At 42.3% G+C, this 23,908-nt stretch overlaps 1 protein-coding gene across 3 annotated transcripts in view; it reads left to right on the top strand.

The window, feature by feature from the left end:
* Window positions 1–23,908, top strand: part of LOC135547574 (ras-related protein Ral-B-like) — a 48,110-nt gene that overhangs the window by 5,597 nt on the left and 18,605 nt on the right. The window contains exon 2 of one of the 3 annotated variants that reach the window (XM_064976690.1): window positions 19,653–19,771. The exons of the other annotated variants lie outside the window; for them this stretch is intronic. The gene's annotated coding sequence lies outside the window, so the exon portion shown is untranslated. The remainder of the gene's footprint in view (window positions 1–19,652; window positions 19,772–23,908) is intronic. 3 annotated transcript variants of the gene reach the window in all.

The following is a 23,908-nucleotide window of genomic DNA, read 5'->3' as shown; positions in this document are numbered from 1 at the left end:
ATTTTTAATGATTTCAAATATAAATTGACCCCAGGTCTGGGTCTTAATTGGTACTAGAGGTTGACCGATTATGATTTTTCAACACCGAAACCGATTATAGGACCAAAAAAAGCTGATACCGATTAATCGACCAATTTAATTTTTGTATTTATTTATTTGTAATAATGACAATTACAACAATACTGAATGAATACTTTTATTTTAACTTGATATAACACATCAATAAAATCAATTTAGCCTCAAATAAATAATGAAACATGTTCAATTTGGTTTAAAAAATGCAAAACTAAAGAGTTGGAGAAGAAAGTAAAAGTGCAATATGTGCCATGTAAGAAAGCTAACGTTTAAGTTCCTTGCTCAGAACATGAGAACATATGAAAGCTGGTGGTTCCTTTTAACATGAGTCTTCAATATTCCCAGGTGAGAAGTTTTAGGTTGTAGTTATTATGGGAATTATAGGACTATTTCTCTATACCATTTGTATTTCATATACCTTTGACTATTGGATGTTCTTATAGGCACTTTAGTATTGCCAGTGTAACAGTATAGCTTCCATACCTCTCCTCTCTCCTACCTGGGCTCGAACCAGGAACACAACGACAACAGCCACCCTCGAAGCATCGTTACCCATGCAGAGCAAGGGGAACAACTACTCCAAGTCTCAGAGCGAGTGACGTTTGAAACGCTATTAGTGCGCACCCCGCTAACTCGCTAGCCATTTCACATCACATCATTACACCAGCCTAATCTCGGGAGCTGATAGGCTTGTTTCGTATTGCGTCAGATAACAACGTTGACGAATACGCTGATTCGGTGTGCGAGTTCATTAGAACGTGCGTTGAAGATGTCGTTCCCATAGCAACGATTAAAACATTCCCTAACCAGAAACCATGGATTGATGGCAGCATTCGCATGAAACTGAAAGCGCGAACCACTGCTTTTAATCAGGGCAAGGGGTCTGGTAACATGACTGAATACAAACAGTGCAGCTATTCCCTCCATAAGGCTATCAAACAAGCTAAGCGTCAGTACAGAGACAAAGTAGAATCTCAATTCAACGGCTCAGACACAAGAGGCATGTGGCAGGGTCTACTGTCAATCACGGACTACAGGAAGAAAGACTAGTCAAGGACCCTCCACCGGACACCCTAGACCCACTCCAAATTGCTTACCGCCCAAATAGGTCCACTGACGATGCAATCTCAACCACACTGCACACTGCCCTAACCCATCTGGACAAGAGGAATACCTATGTGAGAATGCTGTTCATCGACTACAGCTCGGCATTCAACACCATAGTACCCTCCAAGCTCGTCATCAAGCTCGAGACCCTGGGTCTCGACCCCGCCCTGTGCAACTGGGTACTGGACTTCCTGACGGGCCGCCCCCAGGTGGTGAGGGTAGGTAACAACATCTCCTCCCCGCTGATCCTCAACACTGGGGCCCCACAAGGGTGCGTTCTGAGCCCTCTCCTGTACTCCCTGTTCACCCACGACTGCGTGTCCACGCACGCCTCCAACTCAATCATCAAGTTTGCGGACGACACAACAGTGGTAGGCTTGATTACCAACAACGACGAGACGGCCTACAGGGAGGAGGTGAGGGCCCTCGGAGTGTGGTGTCAGGAAAATAACCTCACACTCAACGTCAACAAAACTAAGGAGATATTTGTGGACTTCAGGAAACAGCAGAGGGAACACCCCCCTATCCACATCGATGGAACAGTAGTGGAGAGAGTAGCAAGTTCTAAGTTCCTCGGCATACACATCACAGACAAACTGAATTGGTCCACTCACACAGACAGCATCGTGAAGAAGGCGCAGCAGCGCCTCTTCAACCTCAGGAGGCTGAAGAAATTCGGCAGGTCACCAAAAGCACTCACAAACTTCTACAGATGCACAATCGAGAGCATCCTGGCGGGCTGTATCACCGCCTGGTACGGCAACTGCTCCGCCCTCAACCGTAAGGCTCTCCAGAGGGTAGTGAGGTCTGCACAACGCATCACCGGGGGCAAACTACCTGCCCTCCAGGACACCTACACCACCCGATGTTACAGGAAGGCCATAAAGATCATCAAGGACATCAACCACCCGAGCCACTGCCTGTTCACCCCGCTATCATCCAGAAGGCGAGGTCAGTACAGGTGCATCAAAGCTGGGACCGAGAGACTGAAAAACAGCTTCTATCTCAAGGCCATCAGACTGTTAAACAGCTACCACTAACATTGAGTGGCTGCTGCCAACACACTGACACTGACTCAACTCCAGCCACTTTAATAATGGGAATTGAATGGGAAATGATGTAAATATATCACTAGCCACTTTAAACAATGCTACCTTATATAATGTTACTTACCCTACATTATTCATCTCATATGCATACGTATATACTGTACTCTATATCATCGACTGCATCCTTATGTAATACATGTATCACTAGCCACTTTAACTATGCCACTTTGTTTACATACTCATCTCATATGTATATACTGTACTCGATACCATCTACTGTATCTTGCTATGCTGCTCTGTTCCATCACTCATTCATACCATACATCCTTATGTACATATTCTTTATCCCCTTACACTGTGTATAAGACAGTAGTTTAGGAATTGTTAGTTAGATTACTTGTTGGTTATTACTGCATTGTCGGAACTAGAAGCACAAGCATTTCGCTACACTCGCATTAACATCTGCTAACCATGTGTATGTGACAAATAAAATTTGATTTGATTTGAAGTCATAAACAGCAGAGCTGCTGTCAAAACGCACGAAAGTGTTGTTTGAATGAATGCTTATGAGCCTGCTGGTGCCTACCATCGCTCAGTCAGACTGCTCTATCAAATCATAGACTTAATTATAACATAATTACACACAGAAATGCGAGCCTTAGGTCATTAATATGGTAGAATCCGGAAACTATCATCTCGAAAACAAGAGGTTTATTCTTTCAGTGAAATACGGAACCGTTCCATATTTTATCTAACGGGTGGCATCCATCAGTCTAAATATTCCTGTTACATTGTACAACCTTCAATGTTATGTCATAATTACGTAAAATTCTGGCAAATTAGTTCACAATGAGCCAGGCGGCCCAGAACGGTTGCATATACCCTGACTCTGCGTGCAGTGAACGCAAGAGAAGTGATACAATTTCACCTGGTTAATATTGCCTGCTAACCTGGATTTCTTTTAAATATGCAGGTTTAAAAATATATACTTCTGTGTATGGATTTTAAGAAAGGCATTGGTGTTCATGGTTAGGTGCACGTTGGAGCAACGACAGTCCTTTTTCGCGAATGCGCACTGCATCGATTATATGCAACACAAGACATGCTAGATACACTAGTAATATCATCAACCATGTGTAGTTATAACTAGTGATTATGATTGATTAAGTTTAATGCTAGCTAGCAACTTACCTAGGGTTCTTACTGCATTCGCGTAACAGGCAGGCTCCTCTTGAGACAGGTGGTTAGACCATTGGACTAGTTAACCGTAAGGTTGCAAGATTGAATCCCTGAGCTGACCAGGTAAAAATCTGTCGTTCTGCCCCTGAACAATGCAGTTAACCCACTGTTGCTAGGCCGTCATTGAAAATAAGAATGTGTTCTTAACTGACTTGCCTAGTTAAATAAAGATTAAATAAAGGTGTACATTTTTATTTATTTAAATCATCGTCCAAAATGACAGATTTCCGATTGTTATGAAAACTTGAAATCGGCCATTCCCATTAATCGGTTGACCTCTAATACATATTATGTCTCTCTCTCATTTTATTTCTTTCCTTCCTTCCATGTAGATCTCTCTGACTGAAACTGGGGATGTATTCACAAAATGCTTGTTTTCTTACTGCTTGTCCCAGCAAGCCCTAGGAGGTGGCTGGTCCCCCTGAGCCAGTGCTCCTAACACAGAACGTTAGGTCTTAGCATAGGCTCACTACCATAGGAACAGGCTTCAACAAGAATCAGTCGTGTCCTCCTTAGGCCTAAATGGTATGGAATCCAATGTTTGGAGTCTGTGTTTAACCTTTTTGTGATTATTTTCATTTTATCACCAAGCAAAATTACTAAAAAGCAAAATGGGCTGTATTTTGGAGTAGGTCGGTGCAGAACCATCATTGTGAAACAAGGCTATCTGTAGCTCTACCATGCTACATTGTAATTTCTCAATGAACAACAATGTCCCATGGTCTCATAGCCTAGGCCCACCTTTACATTTTAGTCATTTAGCAGATGCTGTTATCCAGAGTGACATACAGTAGTGAGTGTATACATTTCAACCATGGGAATTGAACCCACAACCTTGGTGTTGCAAGCACCATGCTCTACGAAGTGAGCCACACGGGAGCCATTCCTCTGTCATCAGTCTGTCCCTGACTGTGTGCTTTGTTGAGGTAGGCCTCAATCACATTTATATGTTAGACTGTCTCTCTTTGTGCCTGCTTTGTATGGTAGTGTCTCTGTGCCTGCCTGTGCTCTATTGAGGTAGTTGGCCTGAATCCCATTTGACTGACTCTGGCTGTGTATCAATGTCTCTGTGCCTGCTTGTGCCAGGGGACGCTGCTCGAGTGCCTCTCAGGCTGATTACAGTACATGCCACTGCAGATGTGTGACATTCTCCCGGTCATGTCGAGCGCCAGCAGCCCCTCTCTCTATCATGGAAATGGAACTGTGGTTTATGGTGCCAGAGCTGCACTAGCAGCGTGTTATAAAAGCAGTAGTGGGAGACAGACAGAGCCACGGGTCTGGAGTCTGCTCAGTGCTATGAGAGCCCAGACAGAGAGACAGGGGTCTGGAGTCTGCTCATTGCTATGGGAGTCCAGACAGAGAGACAGGGGTCTGGAGTCTGCTCATTGCTATGGGAGTCCAGACAGAGAGACAGGGGTCTGGAGTCTGCTCATTGCTATGGGAGTCCAGACAGAGAGACAGGGGTCTGGAGTCTGCTCATTGCTATGGGAGTCCAGACAGAGAGACAGGGGTCTGGAGTCTGCTCATTGCTATGGGAGTCCAGACCGAGAGACAGGGGTCTGGAGTCTGATCAGTGCTATGGGAGTCCAGACAGAGAGACAGGGGTCTGGAGTCTGATCAGTGCTATGAGAGTCCAGACAGAGAGACAGGGGTCTGGAGTCTGATCAGTGCTATGGGAGTCCAGACAGAGAGACAGTGGTCTGGAGTCTGTTCAGTGCTATGGGAGTCCAGACAGAGAGACAGGGGTCTGGAGTCTGATCAATGCTATGGGAGTCCAGACAGAGAGACAGGGGTCTGGAGTCTGATCAGTGCTATGAGAGTCCAGACAGAGAGACAGGGGTCTGGAGTTTGATCAGGGCTATGAGAGTCCAGACAGAGAGACAGGGGTCTGGAGTCTGATCAGTGCTATGGGAGTCCAGACAGAGAGACAGGGGTCTGGAGTTTGATCAGTGCTATGAGAGTCCAGACAGAGAGACAGGGGTCTGGAGTTTGATCAGTGCTATGAGAGTCCAGACAGAGAGACAGGGGTCTGGAGTTTGATCAGTGCTATGAGAGCCCCAGCTGTGTCAGTCGGATGTGGGGCTGATATGTCTGTTTCCATCACCATTGCTCTCACTGGGATGGTTTGATTTCAAGCCACTATGGCCACATAGCATCTGAGTGAGTGGGATGTGTGGGATAGATTTGAGTGTCACAATCAGATGTGGTCAGAGAGAGACCTGGCATTCATAAAAGGATACTTCCCCTGTAGATCTTGTAGCACCATAAGGAAATGTAACTTTGTATGTCCTCAGACTTCTAGGACCTATGAGATAGTCATGTATAATTTACACTACTAACGGAATTATTTATATGTTAAAGTATTCTTGTAATAAGATTTAATATTGGGAACAACATCCAACACCTTGAATGTCTTGGAGAGCATAAATTCACTTTTAGATGTCAAGATATCACCCTTCGCCAGTTGCGAGACAATTTATAGAACAAAATCATTCTATTAATTAATTGCGCTGCGTCAGGATCGAAAAAGTTCAACCACCACGTAGAGGAGGTGACTATAACAACAAATGACTCCAAAGAGAAGCCATGTGGATATACACTACCATTCAAAAGAAAGAAAAGCACATTTTTTTTGTCCATTTTTAAAATAACATCAAATTGATCAGAAATACAGTATAGACATTGTTAATATTGTAAATGACTATTGTAGCTGGAACCGGTAGATTTTTTATGGAATATCTACATAGGCGTACAGAGGCCCATTATAAGCAACCATCACTCCTGTGTTCCAATGGCACGTTGTGTTGGCTAATCCAAGTTTATAATTTTAAAAATCTAATTGATCATTAGAAAACCCATTTGCAATAATGTTAGCACAGCTGAAAACTGTTGTCCTGATTAAAGAAGCAATACAACTGTGTCACGGCAGTTGAAAGAACTGGACCAAGGTGCAGCGTGGTGAGCGCACATATTCCTTAATTTCATATGACGCCGACAAAAACAATAAACAATCCAAAAACCAACCGTGAAGCTTAAGGCTATAGTGCCAACAAACAAAGACAACATCCCACACAGAAAGGAGGGAAAAGGGCTACATAAGTATGGTTCCCAATCAGAGACAACGATAGACAGCTCTCCCTGAATGAGAACCATACCCGGCCAAAACATAGTAACACAAAATCATAGAAAACAAATCCTAGAATGCCCACCCCAAATCACACCCTGACCAAACCAAATAGAGACATGAAAAGGATATTTAAGGTCAGGGCGTGACAAACGGGCCTTCTTTAGACTAGTTGAGTGTCTGGAGCCTCTGCATTTGTGGGTTCGATTACAGGCTCAAAATGGCCAGAAACAAATAACATTCTTCTGAAACTCGTCAGTCTATTCTTGTTCTGAGAAATGAAGGCTATCCCATGCGAGAAATTGCCAAGAAACTGAAGATCTCGTACAACGCTGTGAAGTATTCCCTTCACAGAACAGTGCAAACTGTCTAACCAGAATAGAAAGAGGGGAGGCCCCGGTGCACAACTGAGCAAGAGGACAATTACATGAGTGTCTAGTTTGAGGAACAGACGCCTCACAAGTCCTCAACTGGCAGCTTCATTAAATAATACCCTCAAAACACCAGTCTCAATGTCTACAGTGAAGAGGCAACCCCCGGGATGCTGGCCTTCTAGGTATAGTTGCAAAGAAAAAGCCATATCTCAGACTGGCCAATAAAAATAAAAGATTGGTAAAAGAACACAGACACTGGACAGAGGAACTCTGCTTAGAAGGCCAGCATCCTGGAGTTGTCTCTTCACTGTTGACGTTGAGACTGTTTTTTTGCGGGTACTATTCAATTAATAAACTTTCTCCCCAATTTCGTGGTATCCAATCGGAAGTTACAGTCTTGTCTCATCGCTGCAACTCCCTTATGGACTCGGGAGAGGCGAAGGCCGAGAGCCGTGCATCCTCCGAAACACGATTTAGCCAAGCCGCACTGCTTCTTGACACAAAGCCCACTTAACCGGAAGCCAGCTGCACCAATGTGTCGGAGGAAACACTGAACACCTGGCGACCGTGTCAACATGCACTGCGCCCGGCCCGCAACATGAGTCACTAGTGCGCGATGTGACAAGGACATCTCTGCTGACCAAACCTCCCCTAACCCAGACGATGCTGGGCCAATTTTGCGCTGCCCCATGGGTCTCCTGGTCAGAGCCTGGACTCAAACTCAGAATCGCTAGTGGCACAGCTTGCATTGCGATGCATTACCTTAGACCCTTGTGCTACTCGGGATGCCCCTGTGACCCCAAACCTTTGAACGGTAGTGTATACATTACATTCTGTATCTCCACAGTGTTTAAATGAAGAATTCGATTTCACCTCCTTCCTATAAGACACGTTTAGATTGTTATACAAGAACAATGTCCATATCATATTTAGCATATTTCTGAACGTCTTCTCCCACCACAAAGGACAGCAATTCACATGAATTGATGTCATGTATTTAGGTGAGCGGACCCCTGGGGCGATTGATTTGCTCCCATATCCTATAATTCTATCTTTTTGTGACTAATTTGTATACAGGTAGACCAGAGGGGCCGAGTCCCTGTTTTGCAGATGAGTGGCAACCCTGATTAGATGCACTTTCTGCCCATCTGTTATTCTTTAAAATGCTGTTTTGAATTAAAGAAAATTGTACTTACACACTGAAGGCTGTAAAGCCAAAATGTCTGTGTACGCTATCCTCAATACAGTAAAAAATGTAAAACATTGATTAATGAAGCTTTATGCAACATTTGAGTGTGAACCCATTACACCTCTTCGTTTGTCAGATGTGATTGTTGCCATCACTCTGATTTCTTTGGTTTGTGTGTTGGATTGGGCCAACAGATTGAGCCTGCAGATTAGTCCTACAACTGTTAACAGATTAGAGCCATGACTGAGTGTTGGCCTCATGAGAACACTCAGGATGCAGTTTCTTTGTTGGAAATCATGGAGAGGGAGCTGTAAATGTGTACAAGAGCTCAAGAAATGTATCCTGGGTCTCTATTGAAAGGAAAGAGAGAGTGCTAATTGAATACATCCGGACGGACGTCAGTATTTGAGTGTTCATTTTTGGAGAATAAAAATTGTAGGCCTATTTTAACAATGAAAAAGATTTCTCAATTCAATTGATACTTGTGAAATTTTTACCTACAAGGATATACCAATTCTTAATTTAATTAAACAAACTTTTGATGTAGTTTTCATAACGGTGCTTGGAGCTACTGCTGTGCATTAAGCCCTATTGTTTATTCCCCAGTTCAAATAGCAATTACAAAATCAGTTCTATCATAGCGGAAATCAGACTTTTCTTTTGCTGTTACTGTTGGCTAAATGACCAGAGAAAAGCAAGCAGCGTGTCCGATGTTTACCTCTGCCATGTGGATATGTGTCATTCTGATTAGCCAAGAGTTTAAGAGCAATTTTTTTGTTGTTGGGGGAAATCTGAAAAAAAAGTACTATTATTCGAATGGTAAAATAATTTCAAATGCCCATCCCTACTTGGGAGTATGAGTTTGTGGCAGTGTGGGACAGTATTTTGGGATTGGGTGGGGGTGAGTGTTCGGGAATGTAGGAGGGTGTTAGTCATTGGGAGGTTCCTTGTATCCCCTCTATTAGTAACTCCCTTAATCATTTCCAGATGACTCAGATGAGCCATTTCTCTAATACTGGCCCCCAGCTGAAAGACTACTCTCCCTGATGTCATCACATGGTGTTTTTGCTCTATATATTCCAGAACTTTGTGCATTTACTATATCTTCCTCTAAGACAGGGGTGGGCAATTCCAGTCCTTGAGGGCCTGATTGGTGTCACAGTTTTGCCAAAGGCCCAGCTAACACATGTGACTCTAAAATATCACCTAATCATGATCTTCAGTTTCGAATGCAGTTTGATGAATCAGCTGTGTTTGCTAGGGATGGAGAAAAAGTGTGACACCAATCAGGCCCTGGAGGACTGGAGTTGCTTACCGCTGCTCTAAGACATATATGTGCAATTGTGTTAGATCAGCCCTTATCTATTCCCTCAATTTAAATTAGAGGGAAGGCACTTCACAAGTGAATTTATGAATGAAGTGAATTAGGGGGGTTAAGAATTCGGAAGAGTGAATCTACTATTAAGCGACTAGGGTGGTTGGCTCAGGCTTGAAAGAGAGACAGAGTTTAGCATCCTTCTGCCAAAATGAGTCAAAGAGTCCTTTGTGTGTCCCTCTGCTGGGGATAGTTAGTATGCATTGTGGGGTGTCGGGCGGCTGAGATTGGGGAGCTGCCTTATATCACAAACTAGCTACAGAATCTGTATTTTAACTGAATGAACCTTACGTACTGTTTCAAACATTAAAGAAAGTAAAGGTTGACAAATGTGCAATTAAAGTAAAAGTAAAACCTGTTTCTCTCCTACATTATTAATACCTACTCCATGATCATAAACAAGGGATGTATCCCAATAATAGTTTATCTTCTCCTTAGGCCTGACCCCATTTAGTCCACTGGTCGATTTGTTTGGTCGATGGGCTGTTGGTCGACCAGGAATTTGCATGAAAGCGGAAAAAATGTCATGCTCTGATCCTGTCGAAACGTCATAAAATGACCCGATTACTTCTTATCCTTTGTGAAAATAGTTGTGTTTGTCTGTCCGGAACTCACTGATGCAGGAAACTATGAGGTGTTATTATAAGAATATTTTACATAATGTTGTAAGTTAGCTAGCATGAGCAGGCTGGACCAAGTTAATAGTTGATACAATGTTTCAAGTTCCTTGCAGACAGACCATGCATAGCCAATGTGATTTAAAGGATATATATTTTTGGGGGCCTCCCGGGTGGCGCAGTGGTTAAGGGCCATCAGAGTCCCTGGGTTCGCACCCAGGCTCTGTCGTAACCGGCCGCGACCGGGAGGTCCGTGGGGCAACGCACAATTGGCCTCACGTCGTCCAGGTTAGGTAGGGCTTGGTCGGTAGGGATGTCCTTGTCTCATCGCGCACCAGCGACTCCTGTGGCGGGCCGGGCGCAGTGCGCGCCAACCAAGGTTGCCAGGTGCACAGTGTTTCCTCCGACACATTGGTGCGGCTGGCTTCCGGGTTGGATGCTCGCTGTGTTAAGAAGCAGTGCGGCTTGGTTGGGTTGTGTGTCAGAGGACGCATGACTTTCAACCTTTGCCCGTACGGGAGTTGTAGCGATGAGACAAGATAGTAACTACTACAACAATTGGACACCATGAAATTGGGGAGAAAAAGGGGTAAAAAAAAGGATATATATTTTTATCAGGATATTTTCTACCTGTGGGCTGCAATGTATTTTTTGTTGGCTTTATGTAGGCTATATTTACATATTGGCAATGGCAATAGAAGTTACTTTTAGATTTGTATCATTTTCATTTAGATATAATTTTTATTAACCACATGACATTGAGATATGAAGACTATTATAAATTCAACTTAACTTCCACGAAAATATACATATGAAAATCTTGGCACTCCAAATGGAAAAAATGTTACCAACCTACTGTGTAACCTACTGCGATTAACTCCAGGAGCTTAATAAGGCTAGCAGTGGGGAGGAGTGTCACAGGTGTTTTTCTTCTGGTTAGGCTATATGATCTCTGGCTCCCTCTTTTTAGTCATTTGTATTCATTTTTAATGAAGAAAACATGGTGTCTATATTTCGAAAAATACTCATTTTCAAATTCCAATACTCTCGGTCTACCAATATTTTTCTTTATTGGGGGAGAGCCCTACCTCTCCTGATGTGTGCACTAATCCACTACTTTGTACAAATCTAAAAGCATGGACATCTCCACCATATTTCTTATTCCAGTCATTCCCATTCAAATCAGGGAAGTGTACACTTTGGAAGGAAGGGGAGATAATTGGGGAAAAAGCCAGAGTCTCTCTGTACAGGGTGCTGCTTAGGTAACAAATGGCATCCCCTTTACCCTAAACACCTGCCTTGTGACTTCAACTGTAGTCCACTTTGACTACAATCAATGCAACACTAGTCCATAAGCTATCTACGATACTTATTGTAGAGAAAGACTAGAAGGGAACTTCCTGCTTGTACCATTCACTGTGTTGAAATAGGACAAAAGAGAACAAGAAACTCTCTCATCAGTGAGGTATCATGGTTGACAGTCCTGTGCCCCTAGTGCATGGTATACTGAACAGGTGATGAGGAACCGGCTAGTCCTGGTACTGGTACTGGAATGATGTGAGCTCACCCAGAGCAAATGCATACTGTAGCTTGGAGTGAGAGTCAGGGTTTTCAGAAAGGGAAGAGAGGCCTCCTAGCTGGGGGATGTTTTCTGGGCCTGTAATTCCCCACTAGATTTTTCAGGAAGTCCCCAACTGGCCTCTGAGGTGAAGGCAGGGAGAGCCATCTGGTTTCCTGTAGATTCCTTACTCATATCTAGAACAGAAATCTCTCTCTCTCTCTCGTATTTATATAACTGAAATCTAGCCAGCCAACTGCATTCTGAACACTTTACCAGAGCTGATGTTGACATCGAACAGCAGTTACAGTATGCTAACAAACTGGTCCCATCACGGCTCATGTTCTGAAACTCAGCAGATTTTATAGCTTCAACTCATTTTTATGTTACGGAAGGAAGGACGGACTAATTGAATGATTAACTGATCTGATGTTCATCACGTTACATTAAATTAAATCAGTTTGTGTCCCAGTACTGTAGAAGGCTATTTCAGTCATTGTGCTATTGATGAGTCACACACTCAATTCTTCATTGCTATACATCATACTTCACACCAGGATAGGCAACCTAACTTAATATTGTGTGTGTGTGTGTTTTATATTAAACATAGGATGGAGTAAAATGTAGGCAAGCAATTAACATTAAACAACTACTAGTCGAATAAGACATGGGAGAGATGACGAATTTTATATTTATTTATAAACTAATATTTTATATTTATTTATATGCATTTATAGACTAAGATATTTATTTTTTAGACTAATAAACTTGAAACAAATAGCCAAACCCAAAACTGCAGACATTACTAGTGCCTCCCATGCAAACTGACATAAAAAATGAACTGTGGGGGGAGGGGGGGGTTTGGTATTCATTAAAGCCAGTTACACCAATGTTGACTGTCAACACTCCAAACATATGGAGCAAACACTGGATGTTATTATTTTTAATTTTTTTACAGTTGCTATCACTTGTTACTACAGTAACGTAAAATACTGTATCAGTCCACAATGGACTAGGACGAGAATATTCTGTGCCCCCAGCTGAATTAGAGTTAATCTACAGAATTTGAGACAAACTCGTGCAGTATTAAGCCATGGAATGCCTTGATTGGTCAGTAAGTGTCCAAGCTCTTGTCACACCTATAAATTGTTTATTCATCAAAAACCCACCATTTTGCACCGTCACCAGCTATTGTGCTCATAATAACGGCTGTGAAAATAGCTAAAATAATTTCTGACACACCCCCGGACCTATAGTGCTACTGTCAGGGTTTAGATTTACAATTGGGTTTGGTTTGTTAAAATATAGTACTTAATGTTCTATTCGGTTGACTGCTGTTTAATTTGGATCAAATACCACAGTAGCTTTAGCACCACTTGCAAGGCTGAACTATGTGTCATGAGTGCAGTAACCAGTAAACAGCAGGGTGCCTGTTGCCTGACTTTACCCTCTCCGATCTAACTTGTCATGTCTCCAGCAGCAGTCACCTGCTCTGCTCCTCCTCTTCCTGCACTCCTTCCCCTCCCCCGTGTCCTGGGCTGAGCTCCTGTCCTGACATGTGCCTTGATCGGCCCCAGCCCTCCCACTTATCTCCTCTCTGCTATGGAGAGGGTGCGAGGTCACCCTGGTCAAGCACCTCTCATCCAACCATGCACAGATCCAGAGATAAGCATTTAGTAGTGGTAGTATTGGTATCTCTGATGGGTCTTTGGCATGGTTTGCTAACTACCTCTCTCAAAGAGTGCAGTGTCTAAAGTCAGAACATCTGCTATCTCAGCCACTGCCTGTTACCATGGGAGTACCCCAAGGCTCGATCCTAGACCCCACACACATTCTCAATTTACATGAACAACATAGCTCAGGCAGTAGGAAGCTCTCTCATTCATTTATATGCAGATGATACAGTCTTCTACTTAGCTGGCCCCTCCCTGGATTTTGTGTTAAATGCTTTCTTAGTGTCCGACAATCTTTCTCTACCCTTAACCTTGTTCTGAACACCTCAGCACATATCAAAGCTGCAGGCTAAAGTTAAATCTAGACTTGGTTTCCTCTATTGTAATCGCTCCTCTTTCACCCCAGCTGCCAAACTAACCCTGATTCAGATTACCATCATACCCATGCTAGATTACGGAGACATAATTTATAGATTGGCAGGTAAGGGTGCTCTCGAGCGACTAGATGTCCTTTACCATTCAGCCATTAGAAATGCCACCACTGCTCCTTATAGGACACCTCACTACACTCTATACTACTCTGTAAACTGGTTAACTCTGTATACCAGTCGCAAGACCCACTGGTTGATGCTTATTTATAAAATCCTCTTAGGACTCACTCCCACCTATCTGAGATATCTACTGCAGCCCTCATCCTCCACATACAACACCCGTTCTGCCAGTCACATTCTGTTAAATGTCCCCAACGCACACACATCCCTGGGTCGCTCGTCTTTTCACTTCGCTGCAGCTAGCGACTGGAACGAGCTGTAACAACACTCGTACTGGACAGTTTTATCTCTTCAATCAAAGACTCAATCATGGGCACACTTACTGACACTTGTGGCTGCTTTAGGTTATGTATTGTTTACTCTACCTTCTTGCCTTTTGTGCTGTTGACTGTGCCTAATAATGTTTGTACCATGTTTTGTGCTGCTACCATGTTGTGTTGCTACCATGCTGTGTGTAGTCATGTGTTGCTGCCTTGTTATGTTGTTGTCTTAGGTCTCTCTTGCGTAAAAGGGACAGTGGGGCAAAAAAGTATAAATATAGGGCAAAACACACATCATGACATGAGAGACAACACAACATTACATAAAGAGATACAGTGGGGCAAAAAAGTATTTAGTCAGCCACCAATTGTGCAAGTTCTCCAACTTAAAAAGATGAGAGGCCTGTAATTTTCATCATAGGTACACTTCAACTCTGACAGAAAAAATGAGAAAAAAATCCACAAAATCACATTTATTTGCAAATTATGTTGGAAAATAAGTATTTGGTCAATAACAAAAGTTTCTCAATACCTTGTTATATAGCCTTTGTTGGCAATGACAGAGGTCAAACGTTTTCTGTAAGTCTTCACAAGGTTTTCACACACTGTTGCTGGTATTTTGGCCCATTCCTCCATGCAGATCTCCTCTAGAGCAGTGATGTTTTGGGGCTGTTGCTGGGCAACACGGACTTTCAACTCCCTCCAAAGATTTTCTATGGGGTTGAGATCTGGAGACTGGCTAGGCCACTCCAGGACCTTGAAATGCTTCTTACGAAGCCACTCCTTCGTTGCCTGGGAGGTGTGTTTGGGATAATTGTCATGCTGAAAGACCCATCTTCAATGCCCTTGCTGATGGTTTTCACTCAAAACCTCACGATACATGGCCCCATTCATTCTTTCCTTTACACGGATCCGTCGTCCTGGTCCCTTTGCAGAAAAACAGCCCCAAAGGCATGATGTTTCCACCCCCATGCTTCACCATAGGTATGGTGTTCTTTGGATGCAACTCAGTATTCTTTGTCCTCCAAACACGACAAGTTTTTACCAAAAAGTTATATTTTGGTTTCATCTGACCATATGACATTCTCCCAATCTTCTTCTGGATCATCCAAATGCTCTCCAGAAAATTTCAGATGGGCCTGGACATGTACTGGCTTAAGCAGGGGGACACGTCTGGCACTGCAGGATTTGAGTCTCTGGCGGCGTAGTGTGTTACTGATGGTAGGCTTTGTTACTTTGGTCCCAGCTCTCTGCAGGTCATTCACTAGGTCCCCCCGTGTGGTTCTGGGATTTTTGAGATCTTGCGTGGAGCCCCAGATTGAGGGAGACTATCTGTGGTCTTGTATGTCTTCCATTTCCTAATAATTGCTCCCGCAGTTGATTTCTTCAAACCAAGCTGCTTACCTATTGCAGATTCAGTCTTCCCAGCCTGGTGCAGGTCTACAATTTTGTTTCTGGTGTCCTTTGACAGCTCTTTGGTCTTGGCCATAGTGGAGTTTGGAGTGTGACTGTTTGAGGTTGTGGACAGGTGTCTTTTATACTGATAACAAGTTCAAACAGGTGCCATTAATACAGGTAACAAGTTGAGGACAAAGGAGCCTCTTAAAGAAGAAGTTAAAGGTCTGTGAGAGCCAGAAATCTTGCTTGTTTGTAAGTGACCAAATACTTAAAATAAATTCATAAAAATCCTACTGTGTGATTTTCTGGATTTTTTTTCCTCATTTTGTCTGTCATAGTTGAAGTGTACCTATGGTGAAAATTACAGGCCTCTCATCTTTTTAAGTTGGAGAACTTGCACAATTGGTGGCTGACTAAATACTTTTTTGCCCCACTGTATCTCTTTATGTAATGTTGTGTTGTCTCTCATGTCATGATGTGTGTTTTGCCCTATATTTAAATATATTTATTTTAATCACAGGCCCGTCCCCGCAGGAGGTCTTTTCCCTTCTGGTAGGCCGCCACTGTAAATAAGAATTTGTTCTTAACTCACTTGCCAGGTTAAATATATGTTAAATAAAAAAATAAAAAATTGTGTACAGTGTAGTACACATGCAAATGAATGCTGACTGAGACATACTTTATATGCTGATACTACTCTGCATATTACACTAATAAATAGGCCTACAGGGACTGGCTGTGGACGACTATGGCTAGGCTTGGGATTTTTACATATTTAACTCATTTATTCACTTTCTGCTTGATTAAAAATAACTTTGCCTTGGCATGCTTGATTAATAAGGACTTTCCCCATTGTGAGGTGTGTCGTCGACTGACATGACTGTAAATCCTGTGTACATTAGTGTGTAGGCCCATCTTGACTCAATATATCAGATTCATTAATCATCACCCTGCTTTGAATGTATGAAACCCCTGTCGCTGTTGAAGAGTGAACATGTGTGTCTCACTGTCTGGTAGGCTAGTCCAGGTGTCAGGGCGGAAGACAGTGTAGTAGAGACCATGGGCTGCCTGGCTCTTCTATGCTACTATATGGACTCACTGTGCTATCTGTTGTTGTATGTATGTGATGTGGAAGGGGGGAAGGCAGTGGGGAACATTGGCTGCCTGGCCCTGCGCTAGGCTGTGATGTATGGGTTCACTGTATCATCTGTGTAGACAACATGGGCTTCCCTCTAACTGATATATGGACTCACTGTTTCATCTAGGGCAGTGGTTCCCAAACTTGTTCGTGCCGTATCCCTTCAAACATTCAACCTCCAGCTGTGTACCCCCTCTAGCACCAGGGTCAGCGCACTCTCAAATGCTGTTTTTTGCCATCATTGTAAGCCTGCCACACACACACACTATACAGTACATTTATTAAGCATAGGAATGAGTGTGAGTTTTTGTCACAACCCCACTCGTGGGAAGTGACAAAGAGCTCTTATAGGACCAGGGCACAAATAATAATAATCAATAATTTTGCTCTTTTATCTATACATCTTACATATAAAACTTTATTTGTTCATCAAATTGTGAATAACTCACCACAAGTTAATGAGAAGGGTGTGCTTGAAAGGATGCACATAACTCTGCAGTTTTGGGTTGTATTGGAGAGAGTCTCAGTCTTGAAAAATGTTCCACACAGTCTGCCTTTATTTAGTTTTAATGCTCGTGAGGGCCGAGAATCCACTCTCACATATGTACGTGGTTACAAAGAGAATCAGTGTCTTAACAGCGAGATTTGCCAAAGCGGGATACTCTGAGCACAGCCTAATCCAGAAATCTAGCACTTGCTTCTGATTAAATTCAATTTTCACAGAACCGCTTGTTGCAATTTCGATGAGGCTCTCTTGTTCAGATATCGGTAAGTGGACTGGAGGCAGGGCATAAAAGGGATAACGAATCCAGTTGTTTGAGTCATCCGTTTCGGGAAAGTACCTGCGCAATTGTACACCCAACTCACTCAGGTGCTTTGCTATTTCACATTTGACATTGTCCGTAATCTTGTTCATTTGCACAGACAAAAATTATACAATGATGGAAAGACCTGTGTGTTGTTCTTGTTAATGCAGACAGAGAAGAGCTCCAACTTCTTAATCATAGATTCAATTTTGTCCAGCACATTGAATATAATTGAGGAGAGTCCCTGTAATCCTAGATTCAGATCATTCAGGAGAGGAAAAACATTACCCAGATACTTCAGTCATGTGAGAAACTCGTCATCATGCAAGCGGTCAGACAAGTTATCACGGAATCCTAGGAGTGGTGGGTGTAGAGTCAGGCACAGAGAGCAATACATCCGATGGATGCATTTATTTCACTTGGTCTAGCCAACAATCAGGCAAAGACCATAAATCAGGTATGTCTCCAAAAAACAGGAAATAACATACATGTGTTGTCTGTTCACACTGCTATGCTTTATCTTGGCCAGGTCGCAGTTGTAAATGAGAACTTGTTCTCAACTAGCCTACCTGGTTAAATAAAGGTGAAAAATAAAAAATACAACAATTTACACAGAAGAAAACCAACTTCACCACTGACAGTAGGAATAAACCCGCAGGCGGGCACTTAAATAGACCATTGATGAACCAAAATAAGCAACAGGTGAAAACAATCAAGACAAAACCAACAGAAAAGAAAAAGGGATCGGTGCTAGTAGCTAGTAGCAGCTAGTAGACCGGTGACGACGACTGCCGAGCGCCGCCCGAATAGGGAGAGGAGCCACCTTCGGTGGAAGTCGTGACACAAGTGAAACGCATAGACTGACTTGTATGCGAAGCAGTCATTGTTTCAAAACATCTCCTGCCATGTCACTGATGCATCGTGAAACAGTCTTGTTTGATGAAGATGTTGTCTGTATAGTTTTTTTGGCCTTTTCCCCCATCATTTTCCCAGCCATATCCGGCCATATAATTAAGTCCTCCACAATAGTATGGGGTTTGCCTGTCCTAGCCACTCGGTAGCTCACCATGTAAGACTCTTCTAGCCCCGTATTATTAATGATATCTGTTGCTTTTATATATGTCTTACTACACGAAAGTCATCTTCATTGTTGCTCCAAAAACTTCCGTGGCTTATATTTCAAATTGGCAGGTTTTGTTTCTAAATGTCTGTGCAAGAGTGACGGTTTCATCAAGTTGTGAGATAGTACTTTTGCACAGACAGTGGTTGCTCCTTTAAAAGTTGCGCCATGCTGCAGTACACCTTGCGGGCCTCTGCAGCAGCATTCTGCGGCACTTTATCTAATTGTCAACCGTTTCTTAGAGCTAGTTTGACCACCAGAGGGCATCTTTGAGAAGCATTTGATAGACTTCCATATTGGCATTACAAGAGAATTTAAAACCTTTTTTGTAATAACATAGTATATGGGATTGATTTTAAGAATTTTGGCTTGATTAACCTCTTGGAACTCTAGGGGCAGTATTTCATTTTTGGATGAAAAAACATTCCATTTTAAACAAGATATTTTGTCACAAAAAGATGCTTGACTATGCATATAATTGACAGCTTTGGAAAGAAAACACTCTGACGTTTCCAAAACTGCAAAGATATTATCTGTGAGTGCCACAGAACTGATGCTACAGGCGAAACCAAGATGAAACTTCAAACAGGAAATGAGCAAAATTTGAGGCGCTGTTTTCCAATGTCTCCTTATATGGCTGTGAATGCGCCCTGAACGAGCCTACACTTTCTGCCGTTTCCCCAAGGTGTCTGCAGCATTGTGACGTATTTGTAGGCATATCATTGAAAGATTGACCATAAGAGACCACATTTACCAGGTGTCCGCCCGGTGTCCTGCGTCGGAATTGATGCGTAATCTTCAGCTGCAAGTATTCTTCCATGTGATTTCAGAGGAGAAAGCAGACTTCCACGAATGATATATCAATGAAGAGATATGTGAAAAACACCTTGAGGATTGATTCTAAACAACGTTTGCCATGTTTCAGTCGATATTATGGAGTTAATTTGGAAAAAAAGTTTGGCGTTTTGATGACTGAATTTTTTTTTTTTTTTTTGGTAGCCAAACGTGATGTACAAAACGGAGCGATTTCTCCTACACAAAGAATCTTTCAGGAAAAACTGAACATTTGCTATCTAACTGAGAGTCTCCTCATTGAAAACATCCGAAGTTCTTCAAAGGTAAATGATTTTATTTGAATGCTTTTCTGGTTTTTGTGAAAATGTTGCCCGCTAAATGCTACGCTAGCTTTCAATACTCTTACACAAATGCTTGTTTTGCTATGGTTGAAAAGCATATTTTGAAAATCTGAGATGACAGTGTTGTTAAGAAAAGGCTAAGCTTGAGAGCTAGCATATTTATTTCATTTCATTTGTGATTTTCATGAATAGTTAACGTTGCGTTATGGTAATGAGCTTGAGGCTGTATTCACGATCCCGGATCCGGGATGGGTATGGTGTTTCTATTCCGAGAAAAACAAAACCCTCAGGGTTTCCGTTAGGATGTAATGGAAAATATGACACTGTACATTGTGACGGTCAGGAGTAGGCTACAGCATAAGAGGATTGGGGGATTCTGTATTGTTTGCCTTCATTAGACAACTTTGTTCCAATATTTCTGTAACTCCGTGATATTTATTCTCATAGTAATTTGCTATGGATCCATGACTAAATCAACATCTGCATTTTGAAAGAGTATTTTCATCATTACTTTATTAACGAAAGCATAATGATGCTAGTGAAGAAATACAGTACTGTGCAGTATATGCTTTTACATTTGGATAATAAAGCATTGAAAGCATTTTGAAGATAAGCCACCTGCATTTGTTTGTTAGGCTACTGTGTAGTCTGACAAGTAAACATAGCCTACAATACATACTGTAGTAAACATGGGAAAATTCCTTACATAAGGGAGAGCATGCCATGTCTGTACTACAAAATGCAAGCACACAGGAGACTGGGGTTCAAATCCCTGACGGGGAGGAAGGAGTAGGCTGTCCTTGTAAATAATTAACTGTTCTTAACTGCTTCCAAATGTGTTATGTCATAGATGTGATGTATTCACTATTATTCTACAATGTAGAAAATAGTAAAAATAAAGACAAATCCTGTAATGAGTAGGTGTGTCTAACTTTTGACTGGTACTTGCTTAATTAATATTATGGTGTTTCTATTCCATGAAAAACCCTCTGGGTTTCTGTTAGGACGCAAAATATGGCGCGGTACAGTGTGACGGTTGGCATAGTACAGTACTGGGCTATTTAGCTAAATAATCCCTGTGTCGTGTGGGCAGGGCACGCAGAAGACCGGGATTCAATTCTCCGACGGGGAGGAAGGAGTAGGCTGTCCTTGTAAATAAGAATATGTTCTTAACTGACTTGCCTAGTTCAATTCAATCTGGCGTGCCTGCGCTCATAAATTCAGAGCATTGTCAGTTTGTAAATTCAGACCGTTTCGCTCTTGGAGTGCACACTGGATGTTCGAGCCGAGGAGTAGTGTTGATTTGAGCATTCTGGCCTTACAACTGCAGTCAAGCACCCAAGCTAACGTTGGCTTGCTAGCTACTTCCAGACATAAATGAGACCACTCTGACCATTTTAGTCACGCTAGCACAGCTGGTTAGGCAGTTTTCGTGTTAACCAGAGTGTTTGTGACGTTTACTGCACCGGCCATATTCAACAGGTGTTGCGTGTTCATAAATGAATTATTCTGCTCTCTGGTACACTCAGAGGAGAGTGCTCTGAAATTGGAGTAGATAGCCAGAGCGGATTTACGAAAGCACCCCAATGTCCATTGAGAACACCTAACGACTATACCATTTAGCTAAGCTAAGAATGATGGGAATAATCAAGTCAATAACCGTTGGGTAGTTAGCCTATAGTTAATATACTGTCAAGTTTGATGCATAACTACTAACGTTAGGTAGATGGCTAACATACTGCTGTAATGATATGCTACGTGGTTCGTAAGGACAACATAGCTAACATTGTCAGCCAACAAGACGTGTAAGGTAATTTGTTTGAAAAGTCATTACTTTATTACATTGAGCAGCAAGCTACCGCAAGGACGCACTCTATCAACTCTGCGGCTTGAGCATGCTTTTGGTGCACAGTCGATAGCGCTCTGGACTTTGTGCAAAAAGGTTAAGGGTTTGAAACCTGCTCCCTACATGTTTCATTTGAAGTCATGCACAACTATCAGTTTATTATTTGGTTTATATTTCCAATTAATTGTCAGTTAGAGACACAGTAGTGCATTGGGATCCAAAAGCATAATCAGTGCTCTGACTCCCCCTTGGTCGTTAGGGCAAATCTGCTCAGTGATAGGAGAGGGGTTTTTCAACTAGCTCGGCTATTTAGACTATTCTTTAGTAAGGTTGAATAGTCTATTGTTTAGCTATTAGCCCCCCCCCAACTTGCAACAAATTGTTGTTACTCCCATCTTGTCTTTGCCCTCTTCCACGTGTCATTCTCTGCCAGAGTGACTCGCTTGTGCCTGTGCTGGCAGGATATGGCAGCATCTTTGGTTGCTAAATTGTTGAATTAAACTCCAATTTAATTTCGCTATAAACCACATTCCATTTTTGAAATTTTTTGAGTGTCGGTTTGACTACAACCAATACTATTCAGCCTTTCTTACCAACACAAAGGAAGTCATAGCAGACACCTATGAAGGACTGTGTGATGATGGCATCTCAGGTAAGCAGCACTCAGTGTCGTTTCATAACATTCTACTATATTACATATATACATACATATACACACATACATACACACACACACACACACACACACACACCGTAGAATGATAAATCATGCAATTATTATTCTCAAGCTATCCAAAAACATTTTAGCTAAGAATGCCTGTTCTTGCCATTTTCAGTTGAATTCATCTAACTTTCTTGCAACTCATAAGCAGGCCATGTCCTATTTTGTTTCATAGTCGATATATAATCATATTTCATGATAGTGTAACGGTTAGCTTTTATTACAGAAGAATGAAAGAACACAATATGTCTGTCAGGGAATGCTATTCTGATATGTCAGATGAAGAGTTAGACCAAAAAGTCAGAGCCATTCAGGCATAGATGCCCCATGCAGGCTTTAGAATGGTCAAAGGAAGTCTCCAAGCCATGGGCCATTGTGTACAATGGCGCAGAGTTAGGGAGTCTTCGCAGCGTGGAGATGGTGCAGGTATCATTGCCAGAATGATCCAGCTTCGTTGCATTGCTCGGCAATGATGCTCTGTTCCTGCTCCCTCGTCCACATTGGTACAAATCATACATTGATAAGGTACTAAGATGTATAATGTCTCCATAAAATCTAAGAAGTTATTTAAACTTTTTTATTCGAACTTATTCGTAGACTAATTTTCAATGATGTACTGGAGTTGATCTTCATCAACTAGTACATAAATAATGAAGCAGGTTAAATCGGTTAAACATTTCACTTTTAATTCCAATGCTTTTTTCCCAAGATACAACATTGTCATCTTTGGCGGTTATTATTTTGTATGCATATTGCATATTTCCCATCACCTAATGAACAAGCACAATACCAGTCTGGTGTTAAGCGTAGACTAACTCTTGTATAGATGTTCTATCTGGACACTGCGGCCAATAACAAATCAGCAACCACTTTTGGATACTTTATGGATGGAGTCGGCAGCAATGGATGGCCTTCAAGGTAAATATTGCTATAGTAGAATGAAATAAATAATTACTTGTATTATGTATATTGTAACATCTTGTGAGGAGTTACTTTCTGGATAAAAACCCTTGACATCTTCCTCATCAAACCTCGTAAGATTGCTTTCTGTGTTGTATTGACGTATCCTGAAAATGACATCTGCTGCTTTAGATCAAACTGTCATATCTCAGTTATTGTTTTCATATCTACAAAAAAATAAGCTATTTTCTTTACTTTCAGAGTGTGAACTGATCAAGGGGTCAAAAATGTAGATATTGCCAGATGTTCACTGTCCGAGGAACAGGCTGTGGAAGCTTTATTGCTGCCAAACAGGGACAGTGGACTCGATGGGACAGTGTGGAGAAGATGAAGATCAGCTGGAAGGATCTGTGGGCCATGGAAGCGAGGCGGTTGAGCTTTTCAATCAGAGCAACATATGACGTCCTTCCAACACCAGTTAATCTTCACCAATGTTTTGGTGAAGGTCTGGACTGTGCCCTCTGTTCCATGCCAGCCAACCTCAGGCACATTCTCACAGGGTGTAAAACAAGCCTCACCCAAGGACGCTACACTTGGCGTCACAACCAAGTCCTTAAAAACCTTGCGTCCGCCCTGGAGGACAAGCGAGCTG

This window comes from Oncorhynchus masou, chromosome 10 (genome assembly GCF_036934945.1).
Source record: "Oncorhynchus masou masou isolate Uvic2021 chromosome 10, UVic_Omas_1.1, whole genome shotgun sequence".
NCBI lineage: Eukaryota > Metazoa > Chordata > Actinopteri > Salmoniformes > Salmonidae > Oncorhynchus > Oncorhynchus masou.
Note: the sequence above shows the minus strand (reverse complement) of the source record. Positions and strands in the feature narration are given on the sequence as shown.